This window comes from Amblyomma mixtum, chromosome 2 (assembly GCF_055824585.1).
Source record: "Amblyomma mixtum isolate Tamu chromosome 2, ASM5582458v1, whole genome shotgun sequence".
NCBI classification, from domain to species: Eukaryota; Metazoa; Arthropoda; class Arachnida; order Ixodida; family Ixodidae; genus Amblyomma; species Amblyomma mixtum.
This window is the reverse complement of record NC_143013.1, coordinates 265,480,685-265,500,372: the sequence shown is the minus strand read 5'-3', so window position 1 is coordinate 265,500,372 and position 19,688 is coordinate 265,480,685. Positions and strand designations below refer to the sequence as shown.

General features: G+C 50.5%; 1 protein-coding gene across 11 annotated transcripts in view; it reads right to left on the bottom strand.

The window, feature by feature from the left end:
* Positions 1-19,688, bottom strand: part of LOC149363870 (uncharacterized) — a 234,178-nt gene that overhangs the window by 149,439 nt on the left and 65,051 nt on the right. For all 11 annotated transcript variants that reach the window (XM_089573838.1, XM_089573836.1, XM_089573844.1 and 8 more), the window contains exon 2: positions 14,016-14,082. The gene's annotated coding sequence lies outside the window, so the exon portion shown is untranslated. The remainder of the gene's footprint in view (positions 1-14,015; positions 14,083-19,688) is intronic.

Genomic DNA, 19,688 nt, shown 5'->3' with positions numbered 1-19,688 from the left:
CTCCGATGTTTATTTCAAACGCAATTTCAGATTTTTTTAGAGCACTTTATTTCCAACAGAAGAATTACCTTCCTTTCTTGTTTTTCGCGCTAAATCTGTTGCCCCGATGGGCACAAAAGTCACCCTTAAAATACCAAAGGGTGATACGGTGATAAACGACATCAAATGCTGGATACGCGTCACTTCAGATGCCACGATTCTCCAGCGCACATGCTTCTGTGCAAGATTGGACTTTTTTTTTTTTTTTCAAAGCTGGGCAACAGCTTTGTCATTTTCGCGCGGAGCGAAAGTTTTCAGCCTTTCCAACGAACCGCCGAGGCGCCGCCGTTTCCTGGAGAAAGTTGGGCGTGCGTGGGGTTCACTGACCAAAAAGCGCGGAAGGTTTTTTCTTCTTTTTTTTTCGTGTCCCGGCGCGTCCGCTGCTGTGTCCCACTGACGATGGGGCTCGTTAGGGAGAGCTGGCACCCTTTCTCGCTGCCGCACGGCTTCAACAAAGAATGGCGTAGGGGCCGGACGCGTCGCCTTCCCTCTTGGGGTAAATCCGCACCACTTGTGATCTCAACTGAGGAGCCTCGTAAGCACTTGGCGGCGCTCGCTTTACGGGTCGGGAAGAGCTCAGAACTAAGCTATGTGACTGACACCGAGAAGCCGTTTTTGGCAGGCGAAGAAAAGTGTCGCCAGAACGCTGCAGAACGTTATTTTAGCACGGATCTGAGGATATCGAAGGGTAGAAGGACAGCAACAATCCTCGTGCTGCCATTCACGTCTGCTCCAGAGATATTTGCGTGGAGGTTAGTGTTGTTTTACCTTACCATCTTTTGGCCTAGTGTGATTAAGGTTTCATACTGCCATACGGTAGTAAACCAATTTAGGACATGCTACTGAACGACGCCTGCTGGTCACCTTCTTAGATCCGACGGGGACAAAACTCCGTTCGGAACTTTCACTTCGTTACAGTGTCTTCCTTGGTGGAGCTGTTATCAATCGCATCTCTTCTCGAGCTGTGATATCTGGTGCATCTCACGAACAACTCCCGAGACATAACGCACTGCTGCCTTTCTACAAAGCGTGATTAATCGCAGTGGGGCGTGTGCACCACGGGAAGACGACGCACCAGAACAGACGCTCGTGCCAGAGCAGCTACAGAATTTCGTTGAAGCACGCACAGCATTAATGTCGTCTGCCGAAAGAAGCACCGACGAAAAAGTACCTCTTCTGTGCTGCATTTTCGCCTCAGCAGACAGTGCATCCCGCTAACTGGCAACTTTCGTAAAAGGACGCCCGCAAACAGTCGAGCAAAGAGAAAGAACACGAAACTGTCCTGCGAGCGGAAAACGCACCCGAGAGAGAGTAGGAGGGAGGGAGGGGGGGGGGGGGGGGGGGCGAAGCGGAAACGCGCCAAACAGCATTTGGACAATTGGCTGCGCACACACACGGCACACGAGTCGGCGGCAGGGAAGCTTTGACTTGCGCGGGCAGACAGAGCACGGTTGCCAGAGGCAGCGGCTCGGGCCGCTCGCTTTCGGGCGTCGCGAGCAAGAAAGAATAGAAAACGAAAGCCAGATGCCTGAACGAGAACGCGGAGAGGGGGAGAAATTGAGAGAAAGCGCGAAGACGAAGAAGCAGCAACAGCGGCAGAAGAGCATTGTTCCACGCCTCACGGCGTCGTCGTCTAGCTAGTCCTCGCTCTCCGCCTACCCTCTTTCTTTCACTCGCTACCCACACCCGGCTCGTACGCTCGTACGTTCCCTTCTCCTCTTCACACACTTTCTCCTCCTCATCCTCTCTCGCGCTGCCCCTGCATCGCGCGCACAGGAAGTTGAGCAGGCAGCCACCGCCAGCGGCCGCACAAGTGTCGTATTCCGCGCAGCGGGCGAGGCGGCGACAAAGCGACGGCAACCAGAGAACGGTGAGGCAGCCCAGCAAACGCCAAAACAAAACGCTGAAGACCAAAACCTGCGCCTCTCGGGAACGATCGAGTAACACGCGCCGCATTGGGCTGCCTGCTTGCTGCTAGCGGCGGCCGGAGCGAGCCAGCCGGCAAACTAGTCCGCATACCGGGGCTCAGCTCGACACGGCTCGAGGGGAGGCGGGAGCTCCCGTGATGAGAGAAAGGAGGAAGAGAGCGGCAACGCTGGGGGTTCTCGAACGGGAAGGCAAGAGCGGCAGCCGAACACGGCTCGCGAAATGCGCCAGTGCCGAGGGAGTAGGCGCACATTCCTACGCGATTTACTATAACACCGTGTAACGCCGGCTGCCGAGCGCCCGTACCGCTGTTGCCCAGTATAGTGGCAAGAAACGTTACTGACAGCGAGTCAGTGCAAACGTTACGAACTAAAATAAGCCTGAATGCTTATTACTGCCTGTGTTCCTTACGTATATCCTTACGTTGTTCCTTGCTTATTACTGCATGTGTTCCGCGTCGTCCTTACGTCGCTTATCGAGACGCTTAGCGCGCTCTTCCTCGGTCTCCTCGGCTCGCCGCCTCCTCTGGCCTTCGTTCCCACGACGAGCCCTAGCTTCCTCCGAGCTGTCCATTTCTACCACAGGATCCGTATCGTTGTGACATATACCCGCCGCATCTCTGACGACACTCCGCGTATGCGCACAACTGACAAGGCGGGCTGCTATAATTTCGATGGAGGCTAAATTCTAGAGGCTCGTGTACTGTTCGATGGGAGCGTACGTTAGAGAACCCCAGGTGGTCGAATTTTCCGGAGCCCTTCTCAACGCCTTCCCTCATAGCCTGAGTCGCTTTGGGACGTTAAACCCTCATAAACCACACGCCATTTCATTGATCCCACTGTTTATCCCTTTCTCTATGGCGCGGTTCAGGTGGCCATAGAGATATGTGGGACAGTTACTGCGTATTTTATTTCCTCAAAAACCAAATTTCAATTTTACGAAGGAACGCCATCACCCGTTCGGCTCGACGCCTTGCACATGTGCCACGGCTCAGCGCGCAGCCACACTGACTTCGCGAAGCGGCTGGCGTAGTGTAGCTCTCGCTACAAAAAAAGAGGGGGGGGGGGGGGGCAATTGTGGGGTTTAACGTCCCGAAGCGATGCATGGGCTGTGAGGGTGCCTTCTGAGTTAAGCCTCCAACGAAACGAGACCGCCGCGGCCGGGCTCGAATCCGCGGTCTTCCCGTCAGCTGCCCAACGCCAAAGTCACTTAACCACAACGACGGGTTACGATGCAATATGTATCGAACTGTGTTTGCTGATTGGACAAACGGTAGCTCCTGTCCGGGCTGGTGCGTTCAGGAATCCTGCAACGTTGTCTGTGCTTCTCATGCACCGTTGTTGCCTCTCTGCTGGCGGTTTAGCATTGCTAACCACGAAGTATTGGGCGAAAGAAAAGTTTTTGCTGGTGGGTACCAACGCCAGGCACCCGAAAGCGCGATTGAAAGTACGTTTCCTTTCCTTTCGTGACTCGCGCACAGATGGAAGTTGACGGAGACGACCACGAGCAATACACAGCGCGAGAATGTGTTGCAGCTTACACGAGGCATGGCCACTGCACGAGAACAAAGTGATTTCGTGCAGCAGCCAGCGAAGCTGATTTGTTCGCGCCGCCACGGGTTCGAAACCCAGTCGCGGCAATATTTATTTTATTTCTCCAGGTTGGTCAATGTCCATCTCATTCAAAGTCTCGTTTATTTCTCGCCATTTCCCGCATCACGTGACCAACTTCAGAGGCCTCAACACACACCCGCATTTCCTAGGTTATGAGGCCAATAGTTCTTTCGCACTACAAACAGACTCAGTAAGTCGCGCAGTCACATACACGCTAACAGAAACGCTCATAGGCGCGCCGAGTTTGATGCCCTCAACGAGCTCAGATTTCGCGAGGCGTTCGCTGGCTCGCTCATTTCCGATTCAGAAACAGCCGCTACTGCCGCTCATTCCACCCGAAAAGACATTTCGAATTCTCTTTTCACTCCTTTCTCATTCGCTGCAGAACCTATTTTACCCTCTTCCCGTCCATCGTCCATATTTTTCTGTATTCCTTTCTCTTTTTTCCTTCCTCCTTTGCATCACAGATGCAGCCGCTGTGACAGCAGGTACAACTGCTATGCGCATGCACTGCTCATCAGGAACACAGCTCACACGGGAGATGGAACGAGAAAGAAAGAAAGAAAGAAAGAAAGAAAGAAAGAAAGAAAGAAAGAAAGAAAGAAAGAAAGAAAGAAAGAAAGAAAGACGGCCTTTTTGCGTGGTCCCCGCTGAGTCGGTCGGTGGGCGGGACAGGCATAACACGCGAGCACGCGGCCAGCGGGCTCTCTCCGCTGCGTAATATTCCGCCTCTGCAGCAACGCAGTCGTGCACGGCTGGCCGTCCCCGCTATACGTGGCCCACGCGAGCCTTCTTCCTTCTGACGTAAGACCCGGACCGGTGCGAGCGGCGCGGGCCGTCTTCGTCGTGCGGACTCCATTACGCCATTATGCTCCTCGCGGTGGGAGCACCGGGGAAGACGCCCCCTTTGTGCGTGCCACGCGGGGAGCGACGCAAGGAGGGATGAGCCACACGGAGCGGGCGCCCGATCGTTAACTACCGAGAGAAGTCGCGGTGAGAAAAGCGTCAAGTGATGGTTCGACGTTTAAAAATCGCGCAAGCACCATATACGTGCACATGGTAGGATAAAAGACCGCCTTTTGCATAGGAAGCCCCCCCCCCCCCCCCCCCCCCCCCCCCCCCAACCCGTTTCCACTGGCCCTTTAAATCCGGCTTTGATATTGGCTCGTTATTAAACGTGCGACGAGAAACGAATTACACACGCCATACAAGTAACAATGAAAGTCGCTGAAAATCAAATACGGGTTTGGAGATAACCACGGACTAACTTCATCAACAAGGAGCCTAACCTCGACACTTTATGCCTAGAGTAACTGCTACATGTTACGAATACAACGTGTTTCGAGTGAACAGGTTCAGATTAGAGGATGAGGATTTCTTCCCATGCTAGGACAACCGACACTCGGGACACAAAGGAGACAGGTCGCACACGAAGAGAGGCTTCCGCTCCGCATGGTTCGTTCGAGTAGTTGAAGCAGGAACGCGGCTTCACGCAGTGCCGCCTCTCTGTGCTGGGCGTCCCGAGAGCGGCATTCCCTTCTTCCTACCGCCGCCGCACGTCTTCGCTCCACGCTCGCCCTCACCAAAAAATAATAATAAAAAGCCGGTGGGAGGAAGAGCAGGGAAATAAGAGTAAGCAATAAAAAAGAAACACTGCACGCTCCTTGTGTTTTTTTATCTCCGCCTAAACACCCTCTCCCGCCGCAGCTCCTCCTCTCCTGTTCCATCTTCTTAAGCCCTTCAAAAGCAGGCATTCGTTCTCTCTTTTTTCATCCCTCTCCTACCTCTCCCTTCCACGCCAGCTGAGTAGTGCAAGGCGGCCGCCCTCGTACACTTTTTTTCCGGCCCATTGTTCACGCAAATGGTCGGGCGATGTCGGTCGCTCGTGCCTCCTCCACCACCGCGGGCGCGCGCGAAAGCTTTCTTCTTTCGCGCCGCCGCCGAAAGGAATGACAGAGACGACGGCGGCGGCGAAAGTACAGAAAACGGCCTCGCCGCCCTCTTCCCCTTACCTCGCTTCTCCCTTTCTCATCGCGTGCCGCCGCCGCCGCTGCTGCTGTTGCAGCGCCTCCTTCTTTTCTCTTCTTCACTCTTCATTCTTTCGTCTTCCCTTTCTGTGTTCTTTTCATACCGCGGCTCCATTTACTTCGGCGGTGCGCGCGCGCGCGCCAGCGTTCCTTCTCGCATTGCCTGGCGACATCAAAGAAGCCTTCTTCCCCGCCCGCTCCTTCTTAGCCTTTCTCCTTCAATCTGTCACTCTTTGTGATGCTGCCGTAATTTCGCCTGCACTACGCGACTACAGCTCCGGCACACAGGCGAAACCGAGCAACGCAAACATTTGGTGAATGCAAGGCTTCAGCTACAGCACACGCAGAGAAGGCTTCATGAAGTATGCACGGCAGGGGAAGGCGGCGGGCGGGCGGTCGCGAGGGAAACAGAGGCTCAACTCATCAGAAACAGACACTGCGTGGTTGCACCGCCTAAGGCAAAAAAAAAAAAAAAAAGGAGCGGGGGGGGGGGCTAAAAAAAAGAAAGGAAGATGAGAGAACGGACAGCCTTTTCAGCCAGGACCCGGCACGCGATGGAAGGCTCAAGCAGAAAGAAGAAAAGCCGAATGAATGGGTACGGAACTGGGAAGAAGGGAAGAAGCTGCTGTCTTGAGGTGGAGGGGAGGACACAATAACGTCTTGCCACGCCAAAAACTTTTCTTCAGCGCGCGCTCGGCAACTGGGGAGTTAGTTGGAGTAGTGTTGGCACTTCTCTCGCATTTCTGTGTTTCCTGGAAGTTGTGCACGATAAATACCATATTGCAGCAGTTCCCCGAGGCGCTTAATAATCACACGCGGCGCTACATATCTCACGTCCCAAAACTTCCTTTTTTTTTAATCGAAGAAACTCGCAGCTTAAGTCGCACCAGGGCGTCAGGAAGTAAAGAAAGTGATGTGCCAAAATGCCGACAAAAAATAAAAAATGAAGACACAGCAATAAAGCGTCAGGAAGCCCTGCCGTATTCAACACTTTGATAACAGGGTATGCAAACTTTTCTTCAGAGGTCAGAGAGGAAAATTTCGTAATCCTCCTTTTACCCGTGTCCTGCAGTAATAGCACCCTCTAGGCTTGCTCCTTCCATTTTTCTTTAACAAGGCAGCGAGGTAAACCAGAGATAGCCTTGCTAAGCTAAGCTTATAGACTATATATGTACACCTCATGACGTATATAAAGATTTGAGGCTGGAGGTACGAGGCACGGGGCTACGCAGCATGGAGGTACGTGCCATGGAAGTACGTGACATGGAGGTACGGGGGCTGGAAGTACGATGCGTGGAGGTACCAGAAATAGAGAGAATATGAGTAATATCAATCATGCGACGAATTCCTGAGCTACTACAGACCTTTCCATTGAGCGAAGAGTATGTCGAAACACCTTCTCTCTGGGCTGTTGCAGTCAGGTTCCGCTGCCGCTTCCACTGCGCTATAGAGCAATGTGCACACAACTGCCCAGAGAGCATTGAGGCGACGCCCAAGGGCACCTCAGTGATAAAGGAAACCATACGGAAGGGCGTGCTTTTGCAGTATTCTCCAGTGTGCTGTTTGGGCCCATGAAGTGCACCGCACGTGACAACGAAAGGTGGACGATAAAATAGAAATAAACTTGCGTCTCAGCCTCTTGCTCGAGCTAGTCCACAAAGGAGGGTTTAAGCGATTGTTCCCACGTCTTGACTCACAACAAGGCTGACAAAAGCAGGTTTAAACGCACTCCTATCGTTTAACATCGGAGCGTTATATATATATATATGCACAGTCCATGGTCGTTAACTCGAGTTCGAAGAGGTGCGATAAGGTTGTTCGAATTGTGCGGAGTCCGAATTGGGGGATGCAAAGTTCCTACAACACGACCGACGTTGACAGCCCCAAAGCATCATTTCCGAGTAAACCGGAAGTTCGCAGTAAACGAATTCGAATACCAACCACGCTGCAAACATACAAAGGTGCGCCGGACGACGCAAGAGCCTTTACAATTATCTAGATAACATGGTCACGTATACAGCCTTGAAAATGGTGTCGCTAACAAAAAGCGGACGCATGTCTAATATTCACAGGGAGACATTACATTATGTGTTGGCAATGCGATAACATTAGAAGCTCTTGGTGCCTTTACCTGGAGTGACGTCACCCCAACTCTGGTGACGACATTTCCCCCCAGGCAATGGGCGAATTTTATGCCTGACGACACAGTTTTTTTCCCCTTGTGAAGCTTTTAATACTCCCGTATGAATACAGGACACAGTCCTTCGGCGTATGCTATTTTACAACGAAGTTCGCGTGGGAGCTTAAAATTTGCACGTGGCTACGCACACGCCGAGCGGTATTAAAAGGAATCCGACGCTCGTGGAAAAGGGAGCGAGGGAGACACACACGGCCCGCGAAGGCGTCACACGAGCACAAATTCATGTTCTTGCGAGATGGCAGCAATGTTCACGAGACAGCCATTTCGCGCCCGCGTTTTACGACCGTAAACACACACATACACACGCCGGAGCGAACTGCATGGCCCCCGTCTCCCTCTCAGACGCAAACAAAACAAAAAAAGGAAAGAGAGAAGGGGCACGGAGCGTTTGCGCGACGTGTGTCCGAATGGGGCGAGGTATAAATACCTCACGCGCGCCCGTTATATAGACGAGGATTCTCTATATTTTACGCCAGCGCACTCTATCGCGCACAAAATGTTTCAAAGTAGCTACTCAGTGGAAGAACGAGCATGAAACGTCGAAAAAAAAAAAAACAAGAAACGACGCCGCTGGAGGACTCAACCGGCGGCTGGGAAACACGCGACCGAGATAGAAATGAAGATCGACAGAAGAGCTCGTCGGCATCTACTTTTTCTTTTTCTATTCTCTCCCCGCCTTTCAGTGTGTTTGCTTTCTTTCTTGCCTTCGTTCTTTCTCTCTGGGAAGGAGGCGCGGGGCGGGGCGATCGGACGGAAAGCCTCTTACGTGGATGCGCGTACGCGAAGCACTCGACGTAAAACGCGGCCGCGCGGCGCGACGGTAAATATTTTAAAAGCGCTTTGAAAACGTGGCGGACGGCGGCGGCTGCGAATGCCTCGCATTTGCCTCCGCAGGCGCGCAGGGTCTTATAAATGCGCGCGCGCTCCGGCAGCCGGAGCTGTGTACGTAGCGCGGGCAGCAACGCGGGAGCGGCACGAGCAGCCATATCCGACGAGGCGACATTCTTCAGCGAAGTCCCAGGGAAGAAGGGAGGGCCCGGAAGAGAGACAGCGACGTTTGCGGTGGTGATGAGGCTGTGTATAATAAATTCGGTGTATATATAATCCAGCCCCTTTCCGTATACCATATACTCGCGAGCTGACATCTTTTCCTTTTATTGTTTGTTTTTATTTCGAGCTATCTCGGGCTCTTCTCCCCTTCGCGCGACAAGAGCGCTTCCGCGTAGATTGATAGGGAGGTACTGGTTTCATTCCAAGCGTGCTCTAGCTCTGTGCGGAGAGGGAGCAAAAAAAGAAATGAGGGAGGAGGAGGGGAGGGGGGCAGAGAGAGATTCTGGGTGTACCCAGACAGTTCGCATCAAATTATGAAATTTTAATGTCGCTGTTGTTGTTGTTGTTTTCATACGCATAGAAACGTCCCACGCAAGATCACGAAGCGGAGAAGCGCCACATAGCTTGCACTTTGACTTTGTTCGGGTGTGCTCTTGCCACGAGACTTGCCAACAAGGCTTTGGACCGCATCTGATCATTCAAGTAATAACTGAAGTAATAATCACTATATGGCAAAAGTGGGCATCAGTGAACGTAAACGGCGGTCCGCGATAGGCATAACTCTTTCTTGCGCAGCTATACTGGGCAGTAACTTCAGCGCGGCGCCCGCATGCAGGCATTAACTACAGTTGAACCTCATTATAACGAACTTAAAGGGGCCTGGCGATTACTTCGTTATAGCCGTAGCTTCGTTATAGCTCGTCTTGACCGACCTTCCAAAGGGAATCGTAGTTCCTTCGTTACATCCATTATTTCGTTATAGACAGTTGCGTTGCAACGAGGTTCGACTGCATTCGCAAACACAACGCCAATGGGCAGACCGAAGGCTGTGGGTGTATGGGACCACACACTCAACCACGTACACATTCGGCTTCACAATTTACAAAAGCGTGTCGTCACATCGAAGCTGCGTAACGCGTCGAGATACAGCTCTATTACGACTGTCCTCAAGACGTAATGGATTGAAAATCAAAGGATGGAGGCTCCGGGTTGAAGAACCACAATGAACGTTACGCCCTCCCGCGACGCTTTTCCAAGTCACGGCGAGAAGTAAAAAAGCAGTTTCGCCTGGAGCACACTTCACGTTCTCGGAATTTGTTTCTCGCGCGCTATATCTCTTCGTTGTAAACCTTTAATCATTTCCGCGTGTCACGTTCCAGGCATAAATCAAATTTTCACTAAACTCCTCTTCCGTCTCTAAGCTGGAGGATATGCGAGGATGAGGACGACGGTAAGCGAATGCAAATTAAGAAATGCCAGGAACGGACCCGCCAGCCATGGCCGACGGCGCATAACTCCTGCGCGCGGCTTTCGGTAACGCGATCTCCCTGCCTCGTGCAAGATTAACGCGCTTAATCAAGGGCTGCAGCCGCAAAGGCGGCGGCGGAACCCAAACCACCGCGGCTGCGTCGAGAGTGGCCAGGCTTGTCGGAGGGAAAACGCGTACGCAGAGATCTGTCAAGGCAAGAGAAGCAAAGAAAGCAACAGAGTCAGCGCCCTGGTGTGCGCATTCGATCGATCTGGCACTTCCGTATTACGGGGACGGAGATCTGGTCCCCTTGCTTTATATAACAGGGCTTTTCCAGATTCATAATTCTGCCTCTGCGCCGCCGGCCAACCCTGGCTCCGACGCAGGAGTCGGCGAGTGGTGTCGCTTCCAATAGCTGCCGCCCATGGCGTCGCATGCCCTTGCAAAAATTTCTTTAGACAGTCTATAGACTTTCTATAGACTCCTGTCAATAAAGCTTATAACAGGCTAGTCTATAATATTTGTCTGCAAAAAGTCTATTATAAGCTTCACTGACAAAAGTATATAGAAAGTCTATAGACTTGTCAATAAAGCTTAAAATAGACTTTCTAAAGACAAACACCACAGACTAGTCTGTAAACATTCCACAGACAATGTATACATTTATGGCCATTTACTCTTGGTAGACTTTTGTCTTAGACGACACGAAGAGCCAAAAAGGAAGAGTATAGGCAGGAAGTGTAGGGGAATCTCCCAAGGTGGAGCAGGTGGATGCCAGTGAGTAATCCCTCCCTTATTAAGGATTAGTATCTAGAGGAAGGCAATAAACTCTATAATAAGACTATGGCGAGTCTGCCATTTTTAAAGGAGTGTGCCCCTGTGTATGGAACTAGCAGCAGTGCATCGGTTAAAAATCTTTGCAATATAGGGCTCCCCAAAACAGTACATCAACAATCGTTTCTTCGATTATATTAAACCTTTTTCGTTTCCTACACGCGAAAAATGCAGGCGGCACAGAAGCAAGCCATGGCGTCGCTCCAGCCAGCGAAGAAAGCAACGAAGAATGAAGATGCAAAATAATCGCACAATGGGACTGTTACGTAATCTCAGATTTGGTGCCACACCCTGTCTAATACTCCGTGTGACCGGGGTATTCTGTCTTCTCGTGACTTTAAAACGACGGCTGAGCAGCTGACAAGCGTCGTAAGTCGGAGGTGAACGATTTATAAAAGACAAAGAAAGATTCTAGGAGCATGACAGCAATAGCGCAATGATTTTGAAAGCTAAAATGAAAGCTAGTCAAACTCGGAAACTTGCAAAGCATGCTATACTACCGTCAGCTGCACGTCGGCAGACACATCGCCGCTCCGGTAGAAACAGATCTGTCCCACATCTCTCAACTCGTTCAAACTTGCGAGATCAAACGCACTTCAAGCCAAGAAATGTTGCAGTGTCCTTAGTAATACAATGTCCTTTCTTGCGCTTCCCAGAGGTTAAAGCCGCCTTCGTGGGCACACCGAACTGCCTCCAGCATTCCAGGACGCCTTCCTCTTCAAACACTGACCAATAGGCCTATCCGTATACTGCATATCATATATACAAGGTCTGAAATGCGCAAAAATAAAGCATGGTAAATCATTGTGTCCATCCGTCTACTTGTCCTTTGTGTGTGCGTGCGTGCGTGCGAGTTTTCGGTCGCATCTGAAGTAGTCCTAACATGGCGCGATCGCGTCCATTCCAGTGAAGGCGCTCCCCCGGCCAAAGTAGACAACCCATAGTGGGACATCGGTCATTTAACATTCACACCCCAATCTTCCTGCCTGCTGGCCCCGGCGACCGTACGACCCACCGACTTGTACGCGACGTGCGGGTCGGACCCTTTTCGGGGCAGATCTGAACAAAACCGAAAGCAGCCAGACAAGAGTGCGGCGAGGCCTGCACTGTAAACAGGAAGGAGTAAAAAAGGGAGTAAAGTTCTCCTCTAACGCACACCCTTTAAAAAAGAGTGTGCGCTGCAGGACAACTAACTCCCTTTTTACTCCCATATAGGTGGTTCCGTGTTTAGAGCGTGGTGCTTGGTCGGGAGCTCTCTGCACTGCTGGAGCGCCGAACGCACCCTGTCCGCCAATCGATCCGCCTTTCAAGAATTTTTTTTTGCCCTCCCTTCCCTTTGCTTCGCGTTGCGCTCCGCCCGAGCTTCCCTTCACCTACCCCCTCCCCCTCTCTCATTCGCCTCCAATTTTCTTCTCTACATGCAGCAGCAAAGGGGGCACGAAAGCGCCCCCTGCTTTGCTTCTATTTTCACTCCGAACAATATCCTCCAACGTCTCTTCTTGCTGTTTTTTTTTTTTCTTACTCCTGGGGGTTCAAATGTCCCAGCGAGAACGGTGACAATTTTGCGTCGACGCTGTTCAGCTGCGGCTACACATCGCGCAGACTCGAACACTAGAAATAAAAGGTGCAGTAAAAAGAAAAAAAAGGAGAAAGGGAACACGACGAAAGTGCAACACGGGATCGTTCGCGGTTAACACCAGTGTCCTTTGTTTCCGCGCAAAAGAGCCTGCTTGTTCTAGAGGAGCGCTGACGCTTGGTCGCTGGCGAGCAGGGTTTCTGAAACGACCGTCAGGGTCACATTCGCAAATGTTAAACAAGATTTTTTCAAGAGACCAAACAGCTTATAAGCCTCACGAAAAAAGCATTTCTTCAGCAACCATCATGAGCATGGCGCAACTAAGAAGTAAAGAAAGAAAAAAAAGCGGACTCCTTGAGAATGCCTCTCTGCAGTACATGCTTGTTTCGGCGTCAGTCGCCGTACATGCTGCACAGTCGCTGTTGACTAATAAAGCATTCACGAGTAGACGACTGTCACAATATAAATATTAAATCGCAAACCAGTTCCAACTCCGTGAACTCGACCACTTCAGAGTTTGCTCACCCCAAAATATTTCAAGTTCTTCCTGTCTGCACAGTCACGCCAAAATAGCAGACAGGGTAGTATTCACTTGGCTACCGAGAAACGCAGCGCGCATTGACGCGAGCCCGTTAAATCCTGAAACAGAATCACAAAAAGCAACTTGGAGAAAGTGTAGGGCGCCATACGAACGACGCCATTCCGGCAGATTTTTCCCCAAATGAAAAATAGGAGGGGAGAAATTAAACGTATAGAGTCTGCAGCAAAAGTTTACGGGATGCACGCATACGAAAAAAAAATATATACTTGGCGCAGTCAGGCAAATCGATCGCGCCAAATCCTGCATGTATATGAGGCGACGTGTATGCTGAGGCGCAGCGCTGCAGCAAAATTTCTTCTTCCGCGCGCGCACTGTAAACTTGTCCTAACGATTGCACAATATAGAGTTTTCGCGAAGCGGAAACGTATCAAGGTAGACACGAGACGATATACCGGACGCCTGCTGCCATTGGATTCCGCCCAGCGGAGGCGCACACGTGTAGACGTGTGCCGGATGCCGGCATGCCTGTCGCGCATGCGCAGTGGCCCAACCCCACCCCAGCAACTGCGCGTGCGCAGAGGCGTTCAGTAAGTATTCGTCTACTCTATCGCGTCTGCGCTAAGCTAAAACTCTCCAATGTATGTCTCCAGGTTCCTGACCCTCGAATTCTCCTCTCGCCGACTTGAGCCTCAAGAAGCATATCGCCCCATCCACACAGGCCATGAACGACACCGTTGCCATGGAAACCGGCCTTCCAACGCTGCCTTTAGCGAAGGCGCCGTGGGTTGATAAGGTCGCTCACCCCTCCACTCGCTTGATCGTCAGCTACCGAATTACGTCGCGATGACTAGAGACGCGTAAGAAAGGTAAACTCGCTGATTACGGTAACTCGATCGCCAAGCTCGGTGGTCGGCCTGCATGCCGGGCCAGCGCTGAAACCTTGACACGACGGGTACTCACCTTATTCGTTGGGAAGCACTGGATGTTGGCGCAAGTTATCCCAGCCTCGTCGCGTTCTTCAAGTATCCTGCGAAAATTAAAAAAAAAAAATGAAAAGATGCACGTTAGCAAAAAACCGCCTCCTTTTAAATTCTGCGCAGAACCAGCAACTTGCATGCCGTACAAAGGTAAACAGGTAACCCGGCAAAAGCAGGAGGTGAGGCTGTTATACGAGACGCGGCGCGCGCATGCGCGCGGGGCTGAAGTGGAAACGCAAAAAAAAAAAGAAACACAACCCGCATACAGAATAGGCGGCAATTAAAACAATTAGGCTAACCGCCGCGGTTGCTCGGTGGAGGGGCAAGAAAAAGCAGGAGGGGGCAAACCCGAGCCCTTGCCACACACCGAAACCTTAAAAAGGAAGAAACTCAAGGGGGAAAAAAAATAAAAGCGCTAAACGACCGCACCTCAAAGACTTTTAAAAAAGACAAAGAAAAGAGCCAAGCGCCCGGATCGCGTTCTCTAAACGAAGGCAAACAACTCTGACTATGAACTTCACAGAGGGAAGAAATATAAAGGAACGCAAAAGCAGCCTTGAAAAAGAAAAACGCCGACTCTGCCCTACGGTACACTTAGTAGTATATCGTATACACAAGGCTACCGAGGCAAAAGCTCAAATGCAAAGGAAAGACGGCGGAACTTAAAAGCGTGGGCCCGGGCACATCCCCCCCCCCCCCCCCCTTTCCTCTTTGTCGGGCAGGGGAAGAAGATAAAACAAAAAGGCATGCAAATGAACCTCGCGCCGCGGCGGCAGACACAAGAGTGCCGCTACGATCCCGAGAAGAACTCCAATAGTCGCGGGGGGAACAGGCTCTTTCCTTTTCCGTACGCCAAAGGGGGGGGGGGGGGGGGGGGGTCAAAGACGGCCGGCGAAAAGCAGTGGCAGGCACACACGAACGACCCCGCAGGCGCCCATATTTATCTTTCCCTCGGGTACACCTGCCGATATATACGTCTACGCCGAGCGATTACGGAGGCTGCTCCACAGTGCGGTACCTCATATAGACACAAACGCACACTCTGCTGCTGCAGAACCTCCGTATACTATACACCGCCCCGGCGCAGTGTATTAGACGAGAGTGTACCGCGTCCATTCAGGCATCACGGGCAAGCATTATACGCCGCGGTTCCATCAAAGGGCACGCATCGGGGCCTCCTTGCTCTGCCCCGGGTTACATAAGCGCAGTTCCTTCACCTCCTGCTATTTTGCCTTTAAAAACACGAAGGAGCGGTTCTTTTGAATTTCACGTTTCAGTGCTGTGGCGCTCAAAATGGTACGTAGGTGTGTGATGCATATATACCTGCAGTTTTTTTTTTTTCTTTTAGCAATTCCAACTTTCTATAAAATTGCGTTTTTGAGGTAAAGAGATTTTTTTTTTTTTGCGGCAGAGTAATACCAGTGTTGGCGGACGTCAAAAAATAGGCGAATCATATTGCCTGGAAAATTGGTTACCTAAATGTTAATAGTTAACTTTTAACAATTACTGATAGGGACTCTGTCGCAATTAAGGAATTGTAGCCGGTCGTTCCTTATAGTTTTAGAATTCCAAAAACGCAATCACCCTCGGCGCTCTGGCTCGACAAAAAAATGGCTATGTCGATCGACTAGTTACATGCACTGGAGCGGTTGTCTTGTGAGCATGCTTCTCGAAAGTGCGGCGCACGCTTATTTTGGCATGATGTAGCCAGAATCAGTTCAGCCACAGCGGCGAGGGTTATCGCGTTTTCGAAATTCCAAAAACTGATACGGCTATTACTAACGGCAGGCTACAAATCCCTAATTGCAATCAAGTGCCTATCGATGATAGTTCAAAAGTTAACTGTTATAATTAAGTTAATCACTTTACGAACTAGTTAGCATGATTAGCCTGTTTTCCTGACGTCTGCTAGCATTGCTAATACTATGCCACAACAAGCTCCCCTTTACCTCAAAGGCGCTATTCGTTAAAACTTTCGACCATCTACTAAAAAAAAAGGTGCCCAGTATTTAGTACCATACAACTTAAGACTTGCCGCCGCGGTGGCTCAGTGGCTATGGTGCTCGGCTGCTGACCCAAAAGACGCGGGTTCGATCCCGGCCGCGGCGGCTGGAATTTCTTTGGAGGAGAAATTCTAGAGGCCCGTGTACTGTGCGATGTCAGTGCACGTTAAAGAACCCCAGGTGGTCGAAATTTCCGGAGCCTTCCACTACGGCGTCTCTCATAGCCTTAGTCGCTTTGGGACGTTAAACCCCATAAACCAACCAAACCAACCAACAACTTAAGACTGCAGTGACCGGCACACCGAATTCACTCGCGACGAAAATTAGTCCGCAGTTAAGTTTTCTTACCTAAAAAAGAATCTAACGATCCGGCGAACTTATAAGCTCAAGAATGTTGATGCTTCCTTCTTGTCTGACATAGCTCGACATTAAAAAAGCTGATTTCGTAAATTGTTGAGATTGGCCAGCGGGGAAACACAGGAAGCCGCGGACCTTGGCCCATGCATTGTTACCAAACGCGTTTTTTCTTTTAAGTTGTATCAGACTATAGAGTTTGCGCACGCGTAAAACGTTTACGTTACAGTGCTCTGTATTTTCGGACCGACAGTTCCCGCCTATGTCGATGCGTGTAAAACAATTCGATGTGACACGGAAGGATTCACGCAGGCTGGAAAATCGTTCGCGTTCCTTTCACAGGGATACCAGAAACGAGAAGAAAAGAAGTACCAAGAAGCCTTCGGTTATACTTCAAATCTATAATCAAATCTAAGCTCATGAAATGTTTAGTTTACATTTATAAACAAATACGTGAAAGGAGTGCAGGAAAAATCCTGTGAACTGCTTGAATTTATTGCATTTTTTAAATTTTATTTGTTTGCTGTGCATTGCCACACATCCCTTATACATTCTTATGCAGGCGTGTAGGTGAAATTCCACGACCTTTCAGCTTCGAATATACGAGAAGGAATCAAAGCTCGACTGTCCTGCAATAAAAAAAAAAGAAACAACGGAGATGCGTTACATGTTCAGCTACATATTGGAGCGCTCAAGATCTCTGCAGCAGAGCACGTACCCGGTAACAGCAGACAATGCGAGACTGATAATAAAAGAGAGAGAGAGGAGAAAGAAGGGCAAAGCACTCAGAGATAAGAGCGCTCTCGAACACCGAGAGGCAGCAACGCGTGCTGCGAAGTGTGCCCTGCCCCCGACTCCTTTTCTTGGAGCTTGTTGGCGAGCAGCCATTGTAAAGCAGCGCCTGTGTTTCCCCTCTGACTGCTGTCACCTGTCCTCTCAGCGTTCTACGGAAATGACGTCACCCAAGCGGATGCAACTCCAGAACGAAGCAGCTTTTTCCCTGTCAAAGGACCCCCTTGCATCTAATGGCGTCGGCCGGTTCTCATGACCCTGCTTGCGTGACAATGCAGGGAGAAGTCTATTCACGGCCATACCCTTACAAAAAATTTATTTGGACAGTCTATTGACTCTCCATAGACTTTACAGTCTATAGAGTGTCTAAACAGAAATCCTAGAGAATAGTCTACAGGCAATACAAATCCTTTAGACAGTCTATAGAAAATCTATAGATTTATGGCCGCACACTTTCAGAAGACATTCGTCTATAGAATGTCTGTGGATTATGAACAACAAAAATATCTATAGGAAGGCAATAGAGTCTATAAGAAGTCTATAAACTGTCTATAGGCCATTTTTATAAGGGTAGAGGGAGGGGACTATCCCCTCTTATCTGCCTGCATTGTCACGCTAGCAGGGTCATGAGGATCAGCCGACGCCATTAGCCGGAAGGAGGTCCTTTGATGGGGACAGCCGCTTCGTTCTTGAGTTGGATCCTACTACAGTGTCTGAGGGATGCGAGGAAGCTGCAGTTGGCGGCAGTACACTACGTTGTTGGGGAAGACTGGGAAAAGAAAGAAAGGAAGAACAAAAAAAGGAGTAATGAACAAATAAATAAATAGATAAAACCTCTGCCGATCACCAAAAAGGTCCAGCTTCCCAGCACACCGAGATTGTACAGCTATAGGTAAAGAAGAGTGGAAGCGCCATCTTTGCGGCGCTGTCAGGAACTGCTGCACATCATCGATCGCGCTTTTACGGATGCCAAGCACACTGGATCAGGAGAGCCTCTATATACCAGCGGTGAATAGAGCGAGAACAGCGAAAGCATAAGGGCTCCTTTGATGCACTTAGCCTTCTTCACCAACCGATGCCGATTCCGTGCAGCGCGAGGACCGACGATCGAGGTACAACAGGAGCCATGTGCACGCTGCACGAAGACGGTGTTCAAGGATTGGTGCGTTTGGCATCGCTGGCGACGGGGCCTCATGGTGAATGCATAAGGCCGTATTGCGTGAGTAGGAGGTGTGAGCTTCATTTATCGAGCATGAACGAGTGAACGAGCGTGTTTTATCTATTGCGAATGAGTGAGCGAGTCGAGTGAGTGAGTGCGTGAGTCGAGCGAGAGAGTCGAGCAATTAAGTGAGCCGAATGAGTGGGTGAGTGAGTGAGTCAAGTGAGTGACTGTGTGAGTCGAGAGTGAGTGAGTGGAGTAAGAGAGTCGAGTAATTAAGTCAGCCGAATGAGTGGGTGAGTGAGCGAGTCGAGTGAGGGAGTGACTGAGTGAGTCGAGAGTGAGTGAGTGGACTGAGAGAGTCAAGTAATTAAGTGAGCCGAGTGAGTGACTGAGTGAGTGAGTTAGTCGAGAGTGAGTAAGTGAGAGAGTCGAGTAATTAAGTGAGCCGAGTGAGTGGGTGAGTGACTGAGTGAGTCGACAGTGAGTAAGTGGAGTGAGAGAGTCGAGTAATTAAGTGAGCCGAGTGAGTGAGTCGAGTGCATGACTGAGTGAGTGAGTTAGTCGAGAGTGAGTAAGTGATTCGAGTGAGAGAGTCGAGTAATTCAGTGAACCGAGTAAGTGAATGAGTGAGTGAGTGAGTCGAGTGAGCGAGTGACTGAGTGAGTCGAGAGTAAGTGAGTCGAGTGAGAGAGTCGAGTAATTAAGAGAGCCGAGTGAGTGGGTGAGTGAGTCGAGTGAGTGACTGAGTGAGTCGAGAGTTAGTGAGTCGAGTGAGAGAGTCAAGTAATTAAGTGAGTCGAGTGAGTGAGTGAGTTCAGCCTGCGAATGAGTAAAGACAGAACAGAGTTGAAGGATTTACCGAAAGGAGAATATACGTAGAAAGGAACGCGCCGTCAAACGCAGAACGCACACCGATCAGAACCGCAGAACTAACACGCAAGAAACGATTAGAACAAAAAAAAAAAAAAAACAAGCGAGATGGCGAATGACAAGAAAAAAGCTTCCTGTAAGAAAAACTGCGAGGCATTCTTGCGCAGAGGAGCTTCTTTTGTTGCGCGAGATCCTTTGTGCCCCAGAAAAAGCACGGCTTCCTCTCCGCCGATCCCTTTATGAAAAGGGGGACGGGGCAGGCGATACATCATCAGTGTCAGCGCGTTATGAGTCCACGGCATGAAACGCGCCGCCGAGAGACGAAGCCTGCGATGGCTTCGACCGTCTTCCTTAACCCCGCCTTCTTTCCATTTTTCTTTTACGCTCACAGTGTCAGCTGATATCGGAGACCTCGGCGGATACACAGCGCACGGACAGCCAAAATCCGATATGTGCAGTCACGTGACTGGTCACG